This window comes from Tenrec ecaudatus, chromosome X (assembly GCF_050624435.1).
Source record: "Tenrec ecaudatus isolate mTenEca1 chromosome X, mTenEca1.hap1, whole genome shotgun sequence".
NCBI classification, from domain to species: Eukaryota; Metazoa; Chordata; class Mammalia; order Afrosoricida; family Tenrecidae; genus Tenrec; species Tenrec ecaudatus.
The window spans coordinates 84,243,271-84,267,361 of NC_134548.1; positions in this window are offsets into that span (position 1 = coordinate 84,243,271).

Genomic DNA, 24,091 nt, shown 5'->3' on the forward strand with positions numbered 1-24,091 from the left:
ATTGTCAATAAAATTATCTTTATATTATAGCCTTTTGTCTAAGTCTATTGATTTGAAAATTTTGTAAGAACAACTTCTTTCTCTCCAACACACTAGAATGTTCTGATGCCTTTGCTAGATAATGATAATGCTATTATCCAGTATATTTGCCTTGTATAGGAGCCTGATATGAAGTTCCAGTGATCCTTTCCAGTTCCATGACTTTAAATTTAGTGGCAAATCAAAGTTTCAGGAAGGCCTGTACCAACAGCTATTATTGAATGACTGAACCTCCCATTTGTGCTTAGGATTAAACAAAGAATATATACATACATATATATACATATATATAGAGAGAATATAAATATATTTTATTTTAATATTTTATTTTATTTAAATACATTTATACCTCTATCTAAATATGAATATGTTTATATTTAGATACACTAACACAATGTTAAGTAAAATATTGCTATAACATCATAAAAACCTTTCTTAAATGAAAATATAAAAATGTAAAGATATTGCTTCTCAACATTATCATCTAGGTCTACAGCGTTAAAAACCATTGTTACTAGAGTTCCAAGGGTGTTCAAATATGTCTCTACAGACAAGGTCTCTCAGTTGGGTCTTGGTAGAGTGCCTTCCAAATAGGTTCCAGAAAGTTATGATGACAGTTCTGTGGAAGTTCCAACGGGGCAATCTTAGTAGTTTTTAATCAAAGGACACAGGATGATGGCGAGGGCTAATTAAAAAGAAGTTTTAAGCAAACCGATGGCTGCACTGGTGAGAAAGAGGCCAGAAAGATTGCATTGATGGATTCTTCCCCATCACCACACCGCATCCACTCGTTCTTCAAGGGTAGTAAGGGTTTTATAGGAAAAATTTGTTGAGAAATCTTACCCTGTCCACCCTACAGCTATGATATGCCCAAATTCAAAGAATATTGAAAAGGAACATCATTTTGACATCCTCCAAGGATGTCAAAACTGCTATTTTGATGCGGTTTCAATCTAAGAGCACACAATTCTTTGGGAAAGGGTTACCCACCCACTGCCATAAAGTCAGTTCTAACTTAGAGCAATCCTTTATAGGATTTCTGAGTCTGTAAAATTTTATAGGATGGGCTTACATGGAGAGCAAATGTTCTGAGAATGATGAGGGTAACGAATGTGCAAATGTGCTTTATACAACTGATGGATGTATGGATTGTGAGAAGAGTTGTATGAGCCCCCAATAAAATGATATAAAAAAGAACACATCATGACCACAAATCATATTTTTTTTTTAAAAACAAAAAACTTTATGAGAGCAGACAGCCTAATCTTTCTTCCACAGAGCAGCTGGTGGGTTTGAACCATTGTCCTTGTAAGTAGCAATCCAACACCTAACAGTGCTACCAAGGCCTTTGATTAATGATTATAGAAATATAAGCACTGCCTTCAGCAGTGTATAGACCTACATGGAAGATATGTCAAGAAACAATTGCTTCACATTTTTTTGTTTTCTTTTCTTTTTTTAAAAAAAACATTTTATTAGGGGCTCATACACCTCTTATCACAATCCATACATACATCAATTGTGTAAATCACATCTGTACATTCATTGCCCTCATCGTTTGCAAAGCATTTGCTCTCCACTTAAGCCCTTGGCATCAGGTCCCCCTTTTCCCCTCCCTCCCTGCTCCCCCTCCCTCATGATCCCTTGATAATTTATAAATTACTATTTTGTCATATCTTGCTCTGTCCGACGTCTCCCTCCACCCCCTTTTCTGTTGTCCATCCCCCAGGGAGGAGGTCACATTTAGATCTTTGTAATCGGTTCCCTCTTTCCAACCCATTCTCCCTCTACTCTCCCAGTATCGCCACTCACACTCCTGGTCCTGGAGGTATCATCCGCCCTGGATTCCCTGCCTCCAGCTCTTATCTGCACCAGTGTACATCCTCTGGTCTAGCCAGACTTACAAGGTAGAATTCGGATCATGATAGTGGGGGGGGGGGGGGAGGAAGCATTTAGGAACTAGAGGAAAGCTGTATTCTTCATCAGTGCTACATCGCACCCTGACTGACTCATCTCCTCCCCTAGACCCCTCTGCAAGGGGATCTCCAGTGGCAGACAAATGGGCTTTGGGTCTCCACTCTGCACTTCCCCCTTCATTCACTAGGGTAAGATGTTTTTGTTCTGATGATGCCTTATACCTGATCCCTTCAACACCTCATGATTGCACAGGCTAGTGTGATTCTTCCATGTGTGCTTTATTGCTTCTGAGCTAGATGGCCACTTGTTTACCTTCAAGCCTTTAAGACCCTAGATGCTATACCTTTCAATAGCCAGGCACCATCAGCTTTCTTCGCCACATTTGCTTATGCACCTGTTTGTCCTCAGCGATCATATCATGGAGGTGTGCACCCACTGATATGATTTTTTGTTCTTTGATGCCTGATAACTGATCCCTTCGGAACCTCGTGATCACACAGGTTGGTGTGTTCTTCTATGTGCGCTTTGTTGCTTCTGACCTAGGTGGCCACTTGTTTATCTTCAAGCCTTTAAGATCCCAAACGCTATATCTTTGATAGCCGGGCACCATCAGCTTTCTTCACCACATTTGCTTATTCACCCACTTTGTCTTCAGCGGTTGTGTCAGGAGGGTGAGCATCATAGAATGCAAATTTAATAGAAGAAAGTATTCTTGCATTGAGGGAGTACTTGAGTGGAGTCCCAATGTCCTCCCACCACCTTAATACTAAACCTATAAATATAGGCACATAGGTCTATTTCCATATATATATATTTGCATATGTGCATGTCTTTGTCTAGACCTCTATAAATGCCCTTTGTCTCCCAGCTCTCTCATCTATTTCCCTTGACTTTCCTCCTGTCCCACTATCATGCTCAATCCCCACTTAGGTTTCAGCAATACCTCTTCGTTACATCACCCTTGATCATGCCCTACCAAGCCTCCCACCCCCACCTCACCACCAATTTGGATCACTTGTTGTTCCCTTGTCCCTTGGTTTGTTAACACCACTTCCTTACCCACCACCTCCCATATCCCATTTCCCCCCGGAACTGTCGGTCTCGTTGTTTTCCCTCCAGATTGTTCATCCAGCCTATCTTATTTAGACAGACCTGCGGAGATAATAACATGCACAAAAACAAGACAGAGCAAAACCAAGCAATAATATACAACAAAACAACAACAACAAAACACTGACAAAGAACAAAACAAAACACAAGAAAGAAAACCTTGTAGTTATTTCAAGGATCATTTGTTGGCCTTTAGGAATGTTTTCCAGTCCAGTCTGTTGAGGCACCACGCCCTGGCCCCAAAGTCCACCTTCAGCATTCCCTGGGGACCTTGCCGCTCCATTCCCTTGCTGTTCCACTGCACTCCACCAGTGCTTTGCCTCGGTGTGGTGGGATCAGGTCAGGCGCAATTCCCACACTGTGTCTCCGGTGCTTTCCCCTGCAGGGCCATGGGTCAGTGAGGGACATCATGTCTCATAGTGGGGCTGGCCATGTGCTTCACATTTTTATATTTTTTGTGTAATAAAGGTTTCTATGATTTTATAGCGATGCTTTTTACTTTCCCTCATATATAACCCATTGCTGTCGCGTCAATTCTGACTGAGTAACCTCATAGGACAGAGTAACACTGCCAACATAGGTTTACCTAGGCTGTAATTCTTTTAAATCATTTTATTGGCATATACTTCACATATCATACAATTTAATCATTGAAACATATTAAGAAGAGTGTGAAATCATCACCACAATCAATTTCAGAACATTTTCTTCCTTTACTCTCTATCGCCTCCTATCTTCCCTAGGTAATTATTGATCCAGTTACTAACTATGGCTTGACCTATCCTGAATTTCAGAAAATCATACAAATCACAAACAAGAAGCAAACAACAGCAGCAACAAGTATACAAAACATAGAAAACCCTCAATCGAAAATAAATCAGAAAACATTCAAAACTGAAACAACTTTAAAATGGGTCAAAAGAGAGATCAAATGATAAGGTGTTGCATTCTAACCAAACTACATCTGCCATAACCGACTTCACATTGCTCTCTGTCTGACAACAGGGCTCTTCACATCCCTTACCCATGATCAGAGGGGATTCACCAGAGGTTTAATCCATATTATGACCCTGAAAGTGGATTTTAGTCTTCCACTGTCATCTATATACCTCTGCAAACAGGGCGTTCAGAATTTAAGCTCTGATACCAAACCCTCCTTCATATTTGGATCTTATCAATTATGATCCTTGGATCACACAGGTTGCTGTGCTTCTTCCATGTGGATTTAGTTAGCACCTCACTTAGATGACTGATTGTTTTAAAACAAGCCTTTAAGACACCAGATGCTATTCTTTCTGACAGTTGGGCACCATCATATTTCTTCACTGCACTTTTCTATAGCACTCATATCTTCAGTGACCTCTTAATGAAGGTGAGTATCAAGCAGGATCACATCATAAGAACTAATGGTTCATAGGTTGGGACTAGAATTAAGTGTGAGCCTCAAATCCATTCATCTTAGAAACATTTTTACTGGTTCATCTTAGAAACATTGTCATTTTCTGTTAGAGAATATTATAAACCATCTCCCTGGAACTTAAGGTAATTCTACTGATAGTGTCATTAATTTAGACTTTAAAACACTGTTGGGAAAGGGAAGTTATTCAAGTATAGGCTGGTTTCAACCTGCAATACATGAATTGTTGACCTGCACAGATTAAACACTTAAGTGGCTGGATACTATTTACAAAAACAATGGGGGTTGGTGATAGGGAAAAACTTTCAAGAACATTCAGAAAGGCAGAACCATGCTTACCAGATTAATGTTATAAGAAAGTAAATAAGGCATTAAATAGTAAATATATGGTAGTCCCAGACCACCAATCATGGGAACCCTCAAGGCAAGGGATCTAAACCAAAGTCCAACCAATTCCAAAGCCTTTGGGTAGCAGTCATCTACTTCTGATATTAGGGCATTTCAACCTTAAGTCCAAAAGAGTATGTCTGCTCCTTAAGTCTACTGCTGGCGAGTTTAAAGACCATTGCATGTAGTGCGGTTTCCACATCAAATCCCTTTACAAAAGCAAACAGCCACTTCTTTCTCCTGCAGAGTAGCTGTTGGACTTGAACTGCTTAGCTTCCAGTTAGCAATAGAGTGCTTAACCACTGTGCCACAAGCCTCCCTTCAGTTAGGACTAGGTATAGGAAAACCTTCCTTTGGAACTTAGGGTTTAAAATCCTAAGACCATAAAACCTAACTTCTTACTTTATATAGACAGATGAGACTGCTTTTTAAAACCCAATTGCCCAATGGGAGACATTCTACCACTCCCTTCTTCCCTCCATCCACTGCCAGTGCTTCCCCTCGGGAACTCTGGGGACCTGGCAACACATTCCCCTAAAGCAGTAGCTTTCACAGTACATGATCACATGACCAGCAGCATGACATGGGAACTTGTCATATAAGCAAATTATTGGGCCCTACCCTAGAACACTCGATAGGGTTGCTATGGGTACGAAATAACTCAATAGCAGTTTGTGAGTAAAGAATGGGAAACTCTGGGGTGGGCCAAGCAAGCAGAATATTAACAAGCCTTCCCTTGGGTTCTGATGCACAATTATTTTGGAGAACTATTCCCCTCACTTGTGAGAAAGACAAGGCTTTCTACTCGTGTAAAGAGTTATAATCTTGGAAACCCACAAGGACAAGTCTACCCTGTCCTATAGGATCGCTATGCATTGACATCAAATTGATGGGATTGATGGAATTTAGTTTTGGCTTATTGCCCTAAAATAATTGTTTTCAAAAATTGTATTTTTTTAAGCTGAAAGAAATCTAAATAAAGATTCAGGGTAGCTTCAATCCTTTCAGCAGAAGTAGAACGGCTCGCTGTGAAGTGAGGGTGGCAATCATGGAACACTGTTCCTCTGAGTAGTCCCTAAGGTTTCTTGGTTTAAAATTCCTGGCCTCTTTATGAAATTTTCTGGGGCAAGCACACAGGTCTATTTGCATTTTTATAGCAAATATTGTGTAGAGCCCCAAATCAAAGGAATAAACCTTTCATTGAGAACCCAGGGACCATGAAAGACTGGAGAATGATGTCAGGTTTGGTACAGTTCTTCCTGAAACTCCTCAATCACATCAAGTAGTCATTCGTGGCTTTTCCAACTAGTTGTATAAATAGAACAAATAACTTAAGCAACAGCACGCTTAAAACACAAAACCTATACAAATTCATCCTAATCTACCCAACAGACAAGCCACATGCATGATAATACACACATGAGATAACAAATAAAACTGTATAATAAAAAGAGCCAAATTGCAGGGTTTGTGTAATCTTGGACTAGAGTGGCAATCGATTCTGATTCATAGAGACCCTATAAGACATAATAGAACTGCCTCTGTGGATTTCTGAGACTGCGTTTTACAAGAATAGAAAGCCTCCTCTTTCCCTGAGTGGCTGGTAGATTCAAACTGCTGAGCTTGTAGCTAGCAGCCCAACATGCCAACAGGGCTCCTTGATTAAGTAATTACGTTTCCTGAAAAGGACAATACCTGACTTTGAAGAACCAATAGTATTTGGAACGGCAGGCTACAGGATATAGAGATTACCTGTAGTGGTCTCCAGGAGAAGAGTAAAAATCTGTTTAATGACATTTTTTAATGGAATTTAAAATAAGCAGCACACATTTATTTTAAAACCAAAGTTTCATATACAGTATTACTAATATTTGTTCTGCAACTCTTTATACTCCGTCACAATTGCCGAAGGTTTCTGAGACAAACGTGATCTACTGTAAGCAGTGGGAAGCTGGCACGTCCCTGTGAGTTGGGCCAACGGTATTCTATTGAAGCACTAGGCAAGACCACAAGCATCATACTGCCGGGCAGGATTTACAAGGACTTGCCACTGTAGTGAAAAAGAGAAAGACCCCAACTCCTAGGATCCGGCCTTATCTTTTTCCTCTGCAGAGAAAAAAGACAAGAAGAATAGTGTAAGGCTGAAGGATGCAGGAGGAGCTCACAAGAGAACTTTTGTTGAATGTTGAGGCGCAACAGTGAATACGGCCAAGACCTGAACAGCAGCAGTTCCAACTCCTAATGACCCTATGTAAGATTCCCCAGACACCAAGCCTTTGAAGGAGCAGTCAACTTTGTCTTTCTCCTGCAGAGTGACAGGTGGGTTCAAAACACTGATATTGCAACTAGTAATCCAATGCTTGGCTCCACAATCAATGTTCATGCAAGCCGCAGTCAGGAATCAAACCTTACATTGCTTATGGGTATATCTGCTGCACAAGGCCTCCTTAGAGTGTTGAAAAGCAGGGAGGTTATTTTGAGTGTGGGAAACAGCAAGATTTCTCCCAAGTCGGCTCCCCCAAATATATGTTAGACTTAGGACACTGCTTTCAGCTAATGGTAAATGATTGTCAAGGTACCTCCCTGAAGGCAGTCAGCTGCCCGACTACTGTCTGGTCCCACCACAAGTAGGACCCACTCCCTGCTGTTAAGGACAATGGGCTACTTCTCCCTAAAGGCTTGTAGTCATCAGGTTTGGTTCCTGTAGGTGGGGTTTACACCCTACTGTTAATGGTTTCTGTAGTGAGCCAGAGAACAGGTCAAACTGGCTCAGTGATATCTGAAATTAAGATGCCTCCCTGAATCTAGAATCTGCCCATCTTATCACATGTGTAACCCCAATACCTCCCCTTCCTATTGCGTGGATACCTCTAGATCACCCCACCCATTACTGTATCACCTATAGCACAATCCTTTCCTGTGATGTATGTCTTCACCTATAATGAGGGAGCTTGCACATCCCCAGAGAATATAAAAGCCTTGGTTAGCACTTGGACCACCAAGTGAGGTTGGGGTGAGCATGCTACTATGAAATGTGTCTGATTCCATTATTTTAATCTCTTCTATCTCTCATGCTCTCTATGACCTTACTATAATCTTTACTTATTATCACTGTGAAATTGCACCTACTGGACCCAAGATGATGTGTTAGGGGCTGGTCTATGCTGACATTTGAGGACTAAGGTGTGCTTAGGAACCCTGGTGGTGTAGTGGTTACACACTGCTAACTGCAAGGTCAGCAGTTCAAAACCATTAGTCACTCTCTGGGAGAAAGTCTAGGCTTTCTACTCCTCAAAGAGCTACAGTCTCAGAAACTTATAGGGGCAGTGCTACACTGTCCTACGAGGTAACTATGAGTCAGCATCAACGCCATGGCAGTGAGTGTAGAGAAAAGGCGCTTGACCCAAGCCATGCTATTTTCAATTACCACATATTCATGTGAAGATTGGACATTGAAGAAGAATCAATGCTTTTGAATCATGCTGCTGATGAAGAATATTGAAGGTGCCGTGGATTGCCAAGAGGACAAGCCAATCTGTCTTGGAAGAAGTGCAGCCAAAAGTGCTCCTTAAAGGCAAGGATGGTGAGGTTTTCCCTTACAAACTTTAGACGTGTTGTCAGTGGAGACCAGCTCCTGGAGAAGGACATCATACTTGGTAGAGAGGCAGTGAGAAAGAGGAAGGAGCTCCATGAAGTACATTGACACAGTGGCTGCAACAATGGACTCAAGCATAGGAACAATTGTGAGGATGGCACAAGACCCAGAACTGACTCAATGGCACCTAGCAACAACATGCCTAACCCACAGTGCCCTAAGGTCTCCTTATGAATGGAGCACCTAGACAAAAAATGTCAATGGACAGATACACTCCTTTGTAAAAAGAAGGGAGAAGATAAATCATGAATATATAAGACGTATGATCTTTTACCAAAACAAAAACCTCACTGCCATGGAGTCGATGCAGACTCACAGTGACCCTATAGAACTTCCCCCTGTGAGTTTCTGAGATACCATACCTTTAAGGGAGCAGAAAGTCCCGTCTTTCTCCCATAGAGTGGCTGATGGTTTCGAACAGCTAACCTTGTAGTTAGCAGCCCAAAGGTTAGCCACTACATTACCAGGGTTTTTAGTACCACTAGATTAACCTACAGATGATTGACAATTCTATCCTCAAAGTACTAAGTCGTGGAGTTTGTGTTGATCTAGAGAAATGGTAGAATAGTAAGAGCTGGAAATCTGGTTTTGGATGAAAACATGCATAGAGATTATTTCTTATTCATCCTTACATCCCTCCCATCTTTAGGGCATTCCTTGAAAAAAAAATGACATTTAGGAAAGGTTTGCTGGATGGATAAATGGCTTATTGAAAGAATTAATGACTAAATAAATGAATGGACAAAAGCAGAAGAACCTTATCTGGCATATATAAGACTAAACAAATGCTGGTGTGTTATATAACAATATCATCGTAAGTATTATATTAAGTTCTGACTATATTTAAATAGACACGATGACACAACTAGACTGTATCTAGGGAGAAACAGTGAAGACCCTATCACTGGGAAGGAGCCCTGATGGTTTAATGGATTAAGCATTGAAATCCACCAGCAGCTCTACAGGGGGCGGGGGGAAGAGACTGTGTGCTCCCATGATAATTTACACATCCTTGGAAACCCTAAGGAGTGTTCTATCGGGTTTCTTGTAGGGCAAATATGAGGTTTTCCACTCCCATAAAGATTAGCAGTCTCAAAAATCCAGAGGCAGTTCTGCTCTGTCTCCGGGTTGCTGGGAGTTGGCATCAAGGGGATGGCAATGAGATAGAGTTGCCATGAGATCGAATCAACTCAATATGGTGGACTTGTCACTGAACGTGTTGATGCAGAGAACAGACAACCATTTCACAGGGATCCTTTAAGAGTGATCGAGTGAATATCAGATAGCCACTAAAGGGCCTTTCCATCCTGAGAGCATCTAAAATGACAAAACGTGTCATTAGTCTGCTAACAATATATGATGTGGGAATTCTCCTGAGCATCAGTAGTGCCCCAAATAAGAGCATATGAGACTTAAAGAGTACTGCCCACCTGCTATCCCAACTGCCAAGTAAATTCACGAGGTCTGTAAAAGGTTCTCTGAGCCTGAACTCTAAAATAGTATGCATATTTTTATGTATATTTGGTCAATTCACAAATGATCCCCCCAAATATGAGATGTTTACAGCCTCAAAGCATCAGAAAAATCACAGGCATAAAAAACTGGTGGCTATTATGAACCTATCTGGTAATTTTGTCAGAATCTTCAGGGTTTTTTTAATTTTAAGGGATGTAGATTTTGTTGATATATATATGGATTGTGATAATACTTGTATGTGCCCCTAATAAAATGATTTTTTTTAAGATGTAGATTTTAGAGGAAACCTTTGCCTCCTAAGCTACTTAAACTAAATGGGGTAGGATAATTGAACATGAGGGTGGTGAAAATTTTGGCAACAGTAAACGTTTTCTCAACACAGCAACAGCCAAAAAGAAATTCAAAATCAAATGCATAATGAATCTGAGCGGTTGCTGGCAGGGCTTGCATCCCTCGACTTCACTTCAGCTTTGGTTCTGAACGCACAACATGCACTCATAGCCAAAGAAAATATCACTAGAGTTAGACATCTTGCTTCGCAAAACTATCAAAAATAATTAATTTCATTAACAGCTTTGTTGTAGTTGTATGCTTATTTTATATACCTATATACCCAGGGTTGAGAATAGAAAAAGTCTGAGAAGCCCAGCTTTAAGAGACAGCTTCACTTTGTGGAACAAGGAGGTAGGAGGTTTGGGAAGGAGAAGCTAGAATTGCTTCACTGTTCACTTATTCCGGACGACGATCAGCTCAGGGCCAGTATTGACAACAGCACTGATAGCTGCAAGACTCTCCTCCCTGTGGGAAACTAACACATGGCATTCCCGCAGATTCTCCCCCCGACAGCTATGCTGCCTTAAAATGAGCACATGGTTGATTCCGTCTCCCTGTAGAGGCAGACATTCCCCGATTATCTCCTCTCACCAAGGCATCCATCCCCCCTCCTGTCTTCTCCCAATGCAGGTATTAGGTTTCCTCACCTGTGGGCTCTGCAACTTGATTGTGATTCCCACTCACCTTGTGACCGGATGTAACTCCTGAATATGAATGACTAATGGCTACCTTTAAAAAGATGCTTTCTCCTCAGGTCCCTTCCCCTCCAGTCGGGTCTCCCTCTCCCCCTGTCCTTCTTCCCTGCTCCCTCTCCCCTGCCATTCCCACCTTCCACATCCCCACATGGACCACCAAGCGGGGTTGAGGTAAGCATGCTACCATGAAATGTGTCTGACTCCTTTATCTTACTCTCTCTTCTGTCTCTTTTATTCTCTATAACTTTACTGTAATCTTTACATATTATCACTGTATAATTGCGCCTGCCGGGCCTGGAATGCTTTGTTAGGGGATGGCTCTCCTGACCCCTACCCCTCCTTACAAGCTCCTCTTTTTACTCTCATTCTCATTGCCAAGGAGCTCTGGTGGCATAGTGGGTATGTATTGGGCAGCTAACTGCAAAGTCCACGATTGACAACCAGCAGTCGCTCTCCAGGAGAAAGATGGGAATTGCAGTCTCAGAAACTCACAAGGGCAGGTCTACCTGTCCTACAGGGTCACTGTGAGTTGGCATACAATCAGTGGTAGTAAATCTAGTGTATTTGGGTTATCATTGCCAAATGTTACTTTTACTCAAAGAAAAAAACCTCAAGAGGCTGAACTCACCAGGCTTATGAGAACACAAAGAGCTTATAAGATCCATCAGGACAGGTGTTCTCTCAAAAAAAAAAATGTAATCAAAGGTTTTAAATAATAAAAGAACCTGAGTTGATTTAACCTCTCAGTCATTACACTGCTCAGTCACCTAATTGCTGACTGTTTAGTCAGAACTTCATCAGGCCCAGGGTTCTCGTGGGGCCTCTGATTAGACAGGTTGGGTCCCTGACTGCCTGGGATACACACTCAACCTTCTTCTTTGAGCCACCTCAGAAGCTGGCTCTTGAGAATGGTCTTACTCCTCTCTGGAGTGGCTACCTTTCTCAGCATTTTTGGATCAGAGACCTGTCAGGGAGGAACGTGGAAGATAGAAAGAAGAGGAACAGAGAGCAGACCTGTCAGGGAGGAACATGGAAGATACAAAGAAGAGGAACAGAGAGCAGAGAGACTTTCTTTTGGAAAGTTATCTTACTCCATTACTCCGCAGGAGAATTAGAACATAGAATTTTCTCTGTTCGCAACAGATAATATAAAAGGGCTTTGTCATAGGTCTCCATATCAGGGTATTTGTATAGATATTCAGCTTGCTCCTTTATCCTCAATAGCCTCTCTCCACTCCTCCATTTCAAAAGAGCTGTGTTTTTCCCTCTGTAGCTTTGTTCAGTTCCCAAAAAAGGTATGGAACCAAACCTGTTCTTTATCAATTGCAGTGGAGCAAAAGAAATGCTGATTAACATGTACTTCAAGCCCTGACATCAGATCAACCTTGTTTGGATTCTGATTTCTTTACTTGCAGAATCTGTGACCCTGGGGAAAAAAACAGGCAATTAATTCATTCATTTAATAAATAATTTAACTAAGCATTTATTACAGCTCTAGGACCCCTGATAGCAGTAGTGGGCTACAGGTTGGGGTGCTGATTGCAAGAAAAGGAGTTTGAAACTATCAGCCACTCCATGGGAAAAGATTAGGCATATACTCCCATAAAGAGTTAATCTCAGAAATCCACAGGGGCAGATCTACCCCATCTTATAGGATTGCTATGACTCAGAATTGACTCAATGGCAATTAGTTTGGTTTTTGTTTTATTACAGCTCTCAGCTCAAAAAACACAAAGATGAGTAAGACATAATTCCCATAAATATGACATAGTAAATCATGACAAACATAATTCCATTCTATAAATGTTACAAAGAAAAACACTCAAGGCTCTATGAGAGCATATAGGGGAGGATATACCCTAATTAAGAGAACAGGGAAAGCTTCCTGAAAATTTATACATACATTGAGCCTTTAAGAGTGAGTAGGATCCATACACCTATAGGCAACTGATCTTTGACAAAGGGCCAAAAAACATTACTTGGGAAAGGGACAGTCTCTTCAACAAATAATCCTGGTAAAATTGGATCTCCATTAACAGAAGAATGAAATAGGACCCATACTTCATCCAATGTAAAAAAAAAAAAAACCAAAAACACGAACTTAAGAAGAATTAGAGACTTGATTGTAACGCTCAGAGCTATAAGGATCATCAATGAGAAAATGGGGACAGATTTAAATGCTTTTGTGCAGGGCATAAACCTACTACATATTATAAAGGAAGCGCACACAGTAGAAGACAAAATAGATGACAGGATCTACTAAAAATAAGACACACACATCAAAAGCCTTCATCAAAATTGTAAAAAAGAAGTCCCGGGGACTGGTAAAAATATCTTTGGAAATGGCACAATGAACAAAGGAATAATTACTAAAATCTATAGAATTCTGCAACATCTCAAAAAGAAAAAAAAAGTGTAGCCCAGAACCAACAATGCCCACATGGAAGAAGCACACCAGCCTGTGTGACCACAAGGTGTCGAGGTGTCGAAGGGATCAGGTTTCAGGCACCAAAGAACAAAAAATCAGATTGTTGTGTGCCCACCTCCCCGATATGACCACTGAAGACAAATGTTTTCATAAGCAACTATAATGAAAAAAATTGATGGTGCCAGGCTATCAAAATATATAACATCTGGGATCTTAAAGGCTTGAAGGTAAACAAGCAACCATCTAGCTCAGAAACAACAAACCCCATATACAAAAAGAAGCACACCAACCTGTGCGACCACGAGGTGTTGAACGGTTCAGGTATCAGGCATCAAATAACAAAAAATCATATCATTGTGAATGAGTGCACTACAGATTGGGGTCCCAAAGTCCATCTGTAGGCAACCGGACATCCCCTTACACAAGGGTCACAGGGAGAAGATGAGCCAGTCAGGGTGCAGTGTAACAACGATGAAACATACCATTTTCCTCTAGCTCTTAAATGCTTCCTCCCCCCACTATCATGATCCCAATTCTGCCTTACAATCCGGCTAGACCACAGGATGTACACTGGTACAGATAGGAACCAGAAACACAGGGAATCCAGGGCAGATGATCCCTTCAGGACCAATGGTGGGAATGGCAATAACAGGAGGGTGGAGAGAAGGTGGGTAGAAAGGAGGAACTGATTACAAGGATCTACATGTAACCTCCTGCCTGGGGGAAAGACAACAGAAGAGGGGGTGAAGGGAGATGTCAGACCGTGTAAGATATGACAAAACAATAACAATTTATAAATTATCAAGGGTTCATGAGGTAGGGGGGAGCAGGGAGGGAGGTGGGAAAATGAGGAGCTGATACCAAGGGCTCAAGTAGAAAACAAATGTTTTGAGAATGATGATGGCAGCAAATGTACAAATGTGCTTGACACAATGGATACATGTATGGATTGTGATAAGAGTTGTGCAAACCCCAAATAAAATGATTTCAAACAAAAAAGAAGAAGAAAATAGTACAAATCAAACGTGGGCAAAAGACATCAAGATAGATGGAGAAATAAGAGTCTTCTCAGACAAGGAAAAACTCAAAGAATACGTTAGAAGAAATCCAGCCCTACAAAAGATCCTTGCTGACCCAGTATAGGCAGAACAACACTCACCAAGCATAAATAAGAGACCGCCACATAGAACAACCTCATCCAGAGGGAAACAAAGAGAAAACAGACCCCAAGATATCATTGATTAAGGATAGAAAGGACTCAAGAATGACACAAACGTGGACACGCATTCACAACACACTAATGAGAAAGGAAGGTAGGAAAACACCCAACACAAAAGGTATAAGATGACATCACAGAGTCTGCAGATGGAGATAATAACCCTGAATATCAATGGCCTGAACTCAGGCATTCAAAGACTGAGACTAGCAGACAGGCTTAGAAAACACAACCCATCAGTCAGCTGCCTACAGGAGACAGATCTCAAGGACACAGACAAAAGTAGGCTGAAAATCAAAGGCTGGAGAAAGTTATACCAAGCAAACAGCAATTCAAAAAAAGCAGGGGTTACAATCCTAAACTGAGATAAAATTGATCTCAAAGTGCAAACCATAAAAAGAGATAAGGAGGAACACTGTATAATGCTCAAGGGAATGGTAGACAAAGAAGCACTAAGCATTGTAAACATATATTCCCCGAATGAGAGAACCACTCAATACGTCAACCAAACACACCAAAGGTTGAAAAACGATATCACAGCCTCAACAATTATAGTGGGTGACTTCAATACACCACTACCTGAGAAAGATAGATCACAGGAAAAGAAACTCAACAAGGAGGCTACAGATCTAAAGACTACAATTAGACAATTTGACCTGATAGATATTTAGAGAGCTTTTCATCCAAATACCAAAAAAATCACATTCTTTTTCAAGCCTGCATAGCACATATTCGAAGATATAAATTTAAGCACATAACATACAGACCTCTCTCTCTGTCCACTGTGCCATAAGACTGGAAATCAAAAGAAGGAAGACAAAGAAAACAAGGGAAAACAATTGGAGGATGAATAACTCTCAACTGCAAAAGGAGTGCGCACTGGCACAGATCAGAAATGAAATTATGAAATTTCTAGAAACCAAGAGAATGAGCACACGATGTGCCAAAACGTATGGGACGCAGAAAAGGCAGTTATCAGAGGATGTTTCATAGCAATACATACAGATCTGAGAAAGGAAGAGAGACTCATGATTGATATGCTGGCACAAAATTTACAACTAGAGCAGAGTCAGCAGGACAATTCTAATAATAGCAAAAGAAAAGGAATAATAAAAATCAGGACTGAGATTCAGAAGAGGGAATATAAGAAAACTATGGAAAAATTAGTGCTGCTAAAAGTTCAATCTTTGAAAGGATAAAGAGATTCGACAAACCACTGGCAAACCTAACCAAAGGAAGGAGGGAACAAATTTCAATAGAAAGAATAAGGGATGAAAGAGGGGACATTACAAAAGACCCTAATGAAATCAAAAGGACAAGTACACAGTACTATGAAGGATTGTACACAATGAATTCAATAACTTGGAAGATGTGGACAAATTTTTGGAAAAACAATCCCTCCCTAGATTATCCTCGATGGACGTCAAGAATCTCAACAGACTCATACCAATAGAAGAAATAGGCAAGGTTATCAAGGGGTTACCAACAAAAAAATCCCCTGGATCAGATGGCTTCACTGGAGAATTCTACCCAGCATTTAGGGAAAAAATAACACCAATCCTACGCAAACTCTTCCAGAACATAGAAAAAGAAGGCAAACTCCTTCTATGAAGATAGTATAATTCTGATACCCAAACCAGGCAAGGATCCAACAAGAACTGAGAACTACACACCAATATCCCTAATGAACACTGATGCAAAAATCCTTAACAAAATATTAGCCAACAATACAAAAGTATATAAAACAAATAATCCACTATGACCAAGTGGGATTCATACCAGGGATACAGGGATGGTTCAACATACGAAAGCCCATTAGTGTTATTCATCACATTGACAGAAAAAGTATAAGAACCACATGATAATATTGAGAGATGCAGAAAAATCATTCGACAACATCCAACACCAATTCCTATTTAAGACACTTGAGAAGATAGGAATGGAAGGAAAATCCCTCAAGACAATACAAGCTATATATGAAAATCTAACAGTCAACGTGGTAGTCAATGGAGAAAAGACTAACACAATTCCACTGAAAAAGGGGACCAGATAGGGATGCCCCTTGTCCCCCCTCTTATTTAATATCGTGCTGGGGGTTTTAGCTAACAGCATACGGCAAAGAAAAGACATCAAAAGTATTCATCTGGGGAAGGAAGAGGTGAAACTATTGTTGTTTGCAGATGGTAAGATTTTATATATGGAAAATCCCAAAACTCCACAAAGGGAGTACTGGAAGTACTGGCAGAGTGGCAGGATACAAGATCAACAAACAGAAGTCCATCGGACTGTTATACACATCGGATGAGACCACAGAAGAGGAGATCCAAAAGGCGATACCCTCCACAATAGCCAAACACAAATTGAAATATCTAGGGATATACCTCACTAAAAGAACGAAAGATCTATATGGGGAAAACTACAGAACACTATTACAAGAAACCAAAAGCGACCTCAACAAATGGAAGAATATCCCATGCTCATGGATTGGAAGATGTCAAGATGTCAGTTCTGCCAAAGGCATTATATACGTTTAATGCAATCCTGATACAATTACCCTCATCTTTCTTCAAAGAAATGGAAAAACTGATTACCAACTTCATATGGAGAGGAAAGAAGCCCATAATTAGCAGAGAACTCCTCAAGAAGAAGGACACAGTGGGCGGGCTTGCTTTACCTGACTTTAACACATCCTATACAGCCACAATTGTCATAACCACATGGTATTGGTACAATGACAGACACTCAGACCAATGGAAAAGAACTGAAAACCTGGAAATAAATCATGAGCTTACAGACAACTGACCATTGATAAGGGCCCCCAAAATATCCAATGGGAAGCAGATGCCCTCTTTAAAAGTGGTGCTTGAAAAAATGGATATTTACATGCAGTAAAATGAAGCAAGACCCTTATCTCACTCCATGCGCAAGAATAAACTCAAAGTGGCTCACAGACATTGAAGTTAAACCTCAAACTATTAGGGCCATCAATGAGGGAATTGGGACCAACTTGAGAACTTTGGCATAGGGAATACATAGGCTATTAGAAATAGGGAAGGACACAAACACAGAGGAGGCACAAACTGACAACTGGGATATACTGAAGATAAAACACCTGTGTACATTGAAAGAATTCACCGAGAGAGTAATAAGAGAGCCCACTGACTGGGAAAACATCTTTTGCAATGACACATCAGACAAAGTCCTTCTTACTAAAATCTACAATACTCTGCTAGATCCCAAAAAGAAAAAGAAAAAAACTAATTGCCCAATGAGGAGGTGGGTAAAAGACCTGAACAGAAGTTTCAGAGAATCTGAAATCTGAATAGCCAACAAACGTATGAGAAAGTGTTCCTGATCTTTAGCAGTAAGAGAAATGCAAATTAAAGCAATTAAGAGATACCACCTAACACCCTCAAAGACAGCCCAATTCAAAAAATCAGAAAGCAACAAGTGTTGGAGGGGCTGAGGGGAGATAGGAACTCTCATCGACTGCTGGTGTACAGCCACTATGGAAATCAATCTGGTGATATCTAAAACAGATGGAAATCGAGTTACCATATGACCCAGCAACCCCCCTAATGGGCAAGAAACAAACCAAGATCAGACATCTGTGCTCCAATGTTCATTGTGGCACAGTTCACAATTGCAAGGAGTTGGACACAACCCAAATTTCCATCAACTGATGAGTGGCTTAAAAAGCGGTGGTACGTACATGCAATGGAGTATTACGCATCACTAAAAAGCAGTGATGAACGTATGAAGCACATCGCTGCATGGGAAGAACTGGAGGAAATCATGCTAGGCGAAGTAAGTCAAGCACAAAAGGACAAGTACAACATGAGTCCGCTGAGGTAAGCTTTAAAAAAATGCAAAAGGAGCATAGGGGAAAAGCTACTGTATACAAACATTCCTGGGATGAGGACCAGGTAGTATGGCAGGGACCAGACCTAATACAGGGATACATATGGTAGACAACTAAAAAGGAGGTGAGGAAAGGAAAAAAATAAAAATGAAATGGGTAGCAGGGGCACTGACCCACCCAAGGGGAGGGTATTGTTTATATCGCCACAGGGAAAGAGGGAACAGATTTCAACCCAGTGCTCCAATATGTGAATGCAACATGCTGGCATGGAGTAGGGAACCAGTGGAGAGGTCTGAGGGGCCAGCCCCAATCCCAACTACTACATGGACACCTGCCTCTCCCCCCAGAAGAATTTACTTCAAAAGATGGCATTGAATCTGCAGCTCTGGGAGAGGGATATATTTGATTGGAGCACACGGAAGCAGATGAAGGGGGAGGAGGAGAGAGTGGAGTACATACTGACCCACCAGGCCATGAGGATGATGTTTCCCATTAGAGCAGCCAGTCCACAGAGAGGACCACATGGCCGGCGCCACGATGAGACATGACATCCCTCACTGACCTCCATAACCCTATAGGGGACAACACCAGAGACAGTGTAAGAATTGCACCGGATCTGATCCCACCACACCGAGGCAAAACATTAAGGGGTTTAACAGAACAGCAAGGGAACAGAGTGGCGAGATCCCCAGGAAATGCTGAAGGTGGACTTTGGGGCCAGGGCATGGTGCCCCAACAGACTGGACTGGAAAACACTCCTAAAGGCCAACAAACAGTCCTTGAACTAACTACAAGCTTTTCTTTCTTGTTTTTTTTTTTGTCATTGGTTTGTTGTTGTTGTTTTGTTGTATATTGTTGCTTGGTTTTGCTCTCTTGTTTTTGTGGATGTTATTATCTCCGCAGGTCGGTCTAAATAAGATAGGCTGGATGAACAATCTGGAGAAGACAGCAATGGGACTGACAGTTCCGTGGAAACATGGGAGAGGGGTAGGTGGAGCGAAAGGTGGTGGTGTTAACAAACCCATGGACAAGGGAATAACAAGTGATCCAAATCAGTGGTGAGGTGGGTGTAGGAGGCCTGATAGGACGTGATCAAGGGTAATGTAACCAAGAGAAATTACTGAAACCCAAATGAAGACTGAGCATGATAGTGGGACAAGAGGAAAGTCAAAGGAAATAGAGGAAAGAGCTAGGAGGCAAGGGGCATTTATGGAGGTATAAATAAAGGCATGTACATATGCAAATATATTTCTATATGAGGATGGGGAAATAAATCCATGTGTATATATGTATAGGTTTAGTATTAAGGTAGCAGATGGATATTGCACCTCCACTCAAGTACTCCCTCAATTCAAGAACATTTTGTTCTATTAAACTAGCATTCCAAGATGCTCACTGTCCTTACATGCTTGTTGAAAACAAAGTGCGTTCATAAGCAAATGTGGTGAAGAAAGCTGATGGTGCCCGGCTATCAAAAGATATAGCATCTGGGGTCTTAAAGGCTTGAAGGTAAACAAGCGGCCATCTAGCTCAGAAGCAACAAAGGCCACATGGAGGAAGCACACCAGCCTGTGTGATCACGAGTTGCCGAAGGGATCCATTATCGGGCATCAAAGAACAAAAAAATTTTATCATTGTGTACTCACCTCCATGATATGATCACTGAAGACAAATGGGTACATGGGCGAATGTGGCAAAGAAAGCTGATGGTGCCCGGCTATCAAAATATATAGCGTCTGGAGTCTTAAAGGCTTGAAGGTAATCAAGCGGTCATCTAGCTCAAAAGCAACAGGGTCCACATGGAAGAAGCACACCAGCCTGTGCGATCACAAGGTGTCAAGGGGATCAGGTATCAGGCATCATCAGAACAAAAAATTATATCATAGTGAATGAGGGTGGGGGAGTGCAGAGTGGAGACCCAAAGCCCATTTGTAGGCCACTGGACATCCCCTTACAGAATGGTCATGGGGAGGAGACGATCCAGTCAGGGTGCGAAAAAGCAACGATGAATACAACTTTCCGCTAGTTCCTAAATGCTTCCTCCTCCCCCACTATCATGATCCCAATTCTGCCTTACAAATCTGGCTAGACCATAGGATGTACACTGGTACAGATAGGAACTGGAAACACAGGGAATCCAGGGCAGATGATCCCTTCAGGACCAGTGGTGTGAATTGCGATACTGGGAGGGTGGTAGGAGGGTGGGTTGGAAAGGGGCAACCGATTACAAGGATCTACATGTGACCTCCTCCCTGGGGGTGGACAACAGAAGAGTGGGTGAGGGGAGATGTCAGACATGGCAAGATATGACAAAATAATAATTTATAAATTATCAAGGATTCATGAGGGAGTGGAGAGCGGAGAGGGAGGGGAAAATGAGGAACTGATTCCAGGGGCTTAGGTGGAGAGCAAATGTGTTGAGAATGATGAGGGCAATGAACACAATTGATGCAAGTATGGATTGTGATAAGAGTTGTATGAGCCCCTAATAAAACGATAGAAAAAAAAAACAAAAAAGCAGATGCAAACCACACACACACACAAAGTAATGAAACCACAGAGCACCTCCTAACTTGGATTGCAGGGGCAGTGACTTATTTAATTTGGCTCTTTCAGCCTAAGTCTCTAACTCCAGCAAACTATCTTTCCATGTGTGGATCTGGGAAGAAGATAGTGATAGGAATCACGTGGAGTGATTGCTAAGAGGATTTCCCTGAGTGGCATCTTGTGTGTATAAAATGAGCCCTTTAAGAAGCAGAACTAGTAGTGGAATGCGTCTTCTGGATCTGCCGCAATCCCTGTGCAGGCACCCTGATGGATCCATCAGAGGAGCAACAGCAGCAGTAGAACCAGGACCCAGAACATGGAACAGAGTGATGGACTTCCCAAGCCATGGAGCAAGTTGAGTATTTTTGTGTAGGCTTGCAGAGTGGGGAATCTCTGGGCACTTTATTGAGGAAGTTGGACTTGCTGACCCACAGAAATGCAGCCAAGTGGCTTCGGGCTCAGGCTTAATACAGTGGGGTACCTCGGGTCATTTAATTTAGGAAACTGGGTTAGCTGACCCACAGAGCTTGACCTGAATTCATTCGGGTTGAGGCCTTTGGGCATTTACTATTCGACCTGAAACTTTGTAGCATGTCCTGATAAACAACTACCTGAGCATTTCTCACTGGCATGACAACTTATTCACATCCTTAATAAACTCTTCCATCATGAATTTTGTCTCTTTTTGTGTAGCCATCAAAATAGATATTAGGACCCAGAGAGATCAGATAGAGAAATATGAAGTAGAAAAACAGAACACTAAGAGCTTGCATGAATGCACCTGGAAACTATTGTGCTGAGTGAAGTTAGTCAAGGACAAAAGGACCACTACTATAAGCATAAACGCCAAGACAAAGGAAGGCATCTGTTCTTATGTAATCTTCTAATCTGGTCTCCCAAGCAACAAAGTGACATGCCTTCATAATGTGCATGATGCATGCATCACTCCCTTCTTGTACATCTTCAAAACCACTTCTTCCGAGGAGGCTTCACCTCAGCTGGAGTCAGTTTCTCATGTTGAGGGGAGAGAGATAAAACCAATCAGTTCCTGACAGATAGCATTGTTTCATGGTCACCCCAAATCAACAGACACCCCTACAAGCGTGCTCAGTGTACCTTAAAGGAAATTTAAGGCCAGTGGTGGAGGGGGAGTACATGTCTGTTTTAGAGAAGGCAACTTCAATTCTGTTGGTGGGTAAACCAGGAAGGGCAACCTGTCATTGGGAAAAATACTTAACACTCTTTATATATACACCCCCACCAAAAAAAGGGAGAATATGACCTGTATCATGTTCATAATCATGCACTTTGACCAAGTTTCTATCTAACCCTTGGTGATCCAGGTCATGTACTATAGACAACTGGGACTTCAGACTCTGTCCTTGCAAGATGCACAACATACTTCAACAGTCACACCACGAGTCAATCTGGAAGTCCCGTAAAGTGAACAAACTTTATCTTTTTTTTTTTTAATTTTAACAATTTATTGGGGCTCATACAATTCTTTTCACAGTTCATATATATACATACATCAATTGTATAAAGCACATCTGTACAGTCTTTGCCCTAATCATTTTTTCTCTTTTCTTCTTTTACATTTTATTAGGGACTCATACAACTCATACCACAATCCATACATATACATACATCAATTGTATAAAGCACATCCATACATTCCCTGCCCCAATCATTCTCAAGGCATTTGCTCTCCACTTAAGCCCCTTGCATCAGGTCCTCTTTTCTTTTCCTCCTCCCTCCCCCTTCCCCCCTCCCTCATATGCCCTTGGTAATTTATACATCGTTGTTTTGTTATATCTTGCCCTATCCGGAGTCTCCCTTCCCCCCTTCTCTGCTGTCCCTCTCCCAGGGAAGAGGTCACATGTGGATCCTTGTAATCAGTTCCCCCTTTCCAACCCACTCACCCTCCACTCTCCCAGCATCGTCCCTCACACCCTTGGTCCTGAAGGTATCATCCACCCTGGATTCCCTGTACCTCCAACCCTCATATGCACCAGTGTACAGCCTCTGTCCTATCCAGCCCTGCAAGGTAGAATTCGGATCATGGTAGTTGGGGGGAGGAAGCATCCAGGATCCGGGGGAAAGCTGTGTTCTTCATCGATACTACCTCACACCCTAATTAACCCATCTCCTTAAACACACCTGTAGCAGATTAAAGGAACTGAACTTAAGGTTGAAATGCTTGAGCATGATAAGTAGATGACTGCTATCCCAAGGTTGTGGATTTAGAAGTCATTGGACTTTGGTTAAAATCTCTTACTTTGAGGTACCCTGGTGGCATAATGGCTACGTGCTGGGCTGCTAACCACAAGGTCAGCAGTTTGAAACCACCAGCAGTCCATGAGAAAAAGACAAGACTTTCTACTTTCATGAAGAATAAAATCTCTTACTTTGAGGCTACCAAATAATGGGCTTAAATCTATTTTCTCTTTTCATACTCTCTTTGCCTTTTTATGACATGGATTTGTCCAATAGACATAATTCTACATTCATGGATGAGCATTATTAATTTTTTGCCCCAATCTCAAACCCTCATTGTTTATGTACAGTCACTTAAGTTCTTAATCTATTTTAATTCATGCATTTTCATCTAAATTTACATGTTTACTTTCTTTTTCTCGACAGTATTTTATTTATTTATCTATTATGTTTTAAAAATCATTTTATTGGGGACTTTTACAGCTCTTATAGCATTGCATACATCAGTTATATCAAGCATATTTGGACATATGTTGCCATCATTCTTTTCTAAACATTTGCTTTCAGTTTGAGCCCTTAGTGTCAGCTCCTCTTTTTTCCCCTCCCTCCCCCACCCCCACACTCATGACCCCTTGATAAATTACAAATTATTATTATTTTCTTATGTTACACCAACCTCTGTCTCCCTTCCTGCATAGTTTCTGTTGTTCAATCATTGTGTCAATCATTGTGATTGGTTCCCCCTTCCTCTCTCCACCTTCCCCATGCCCTGCCATTTCTGTTCCTGATGGA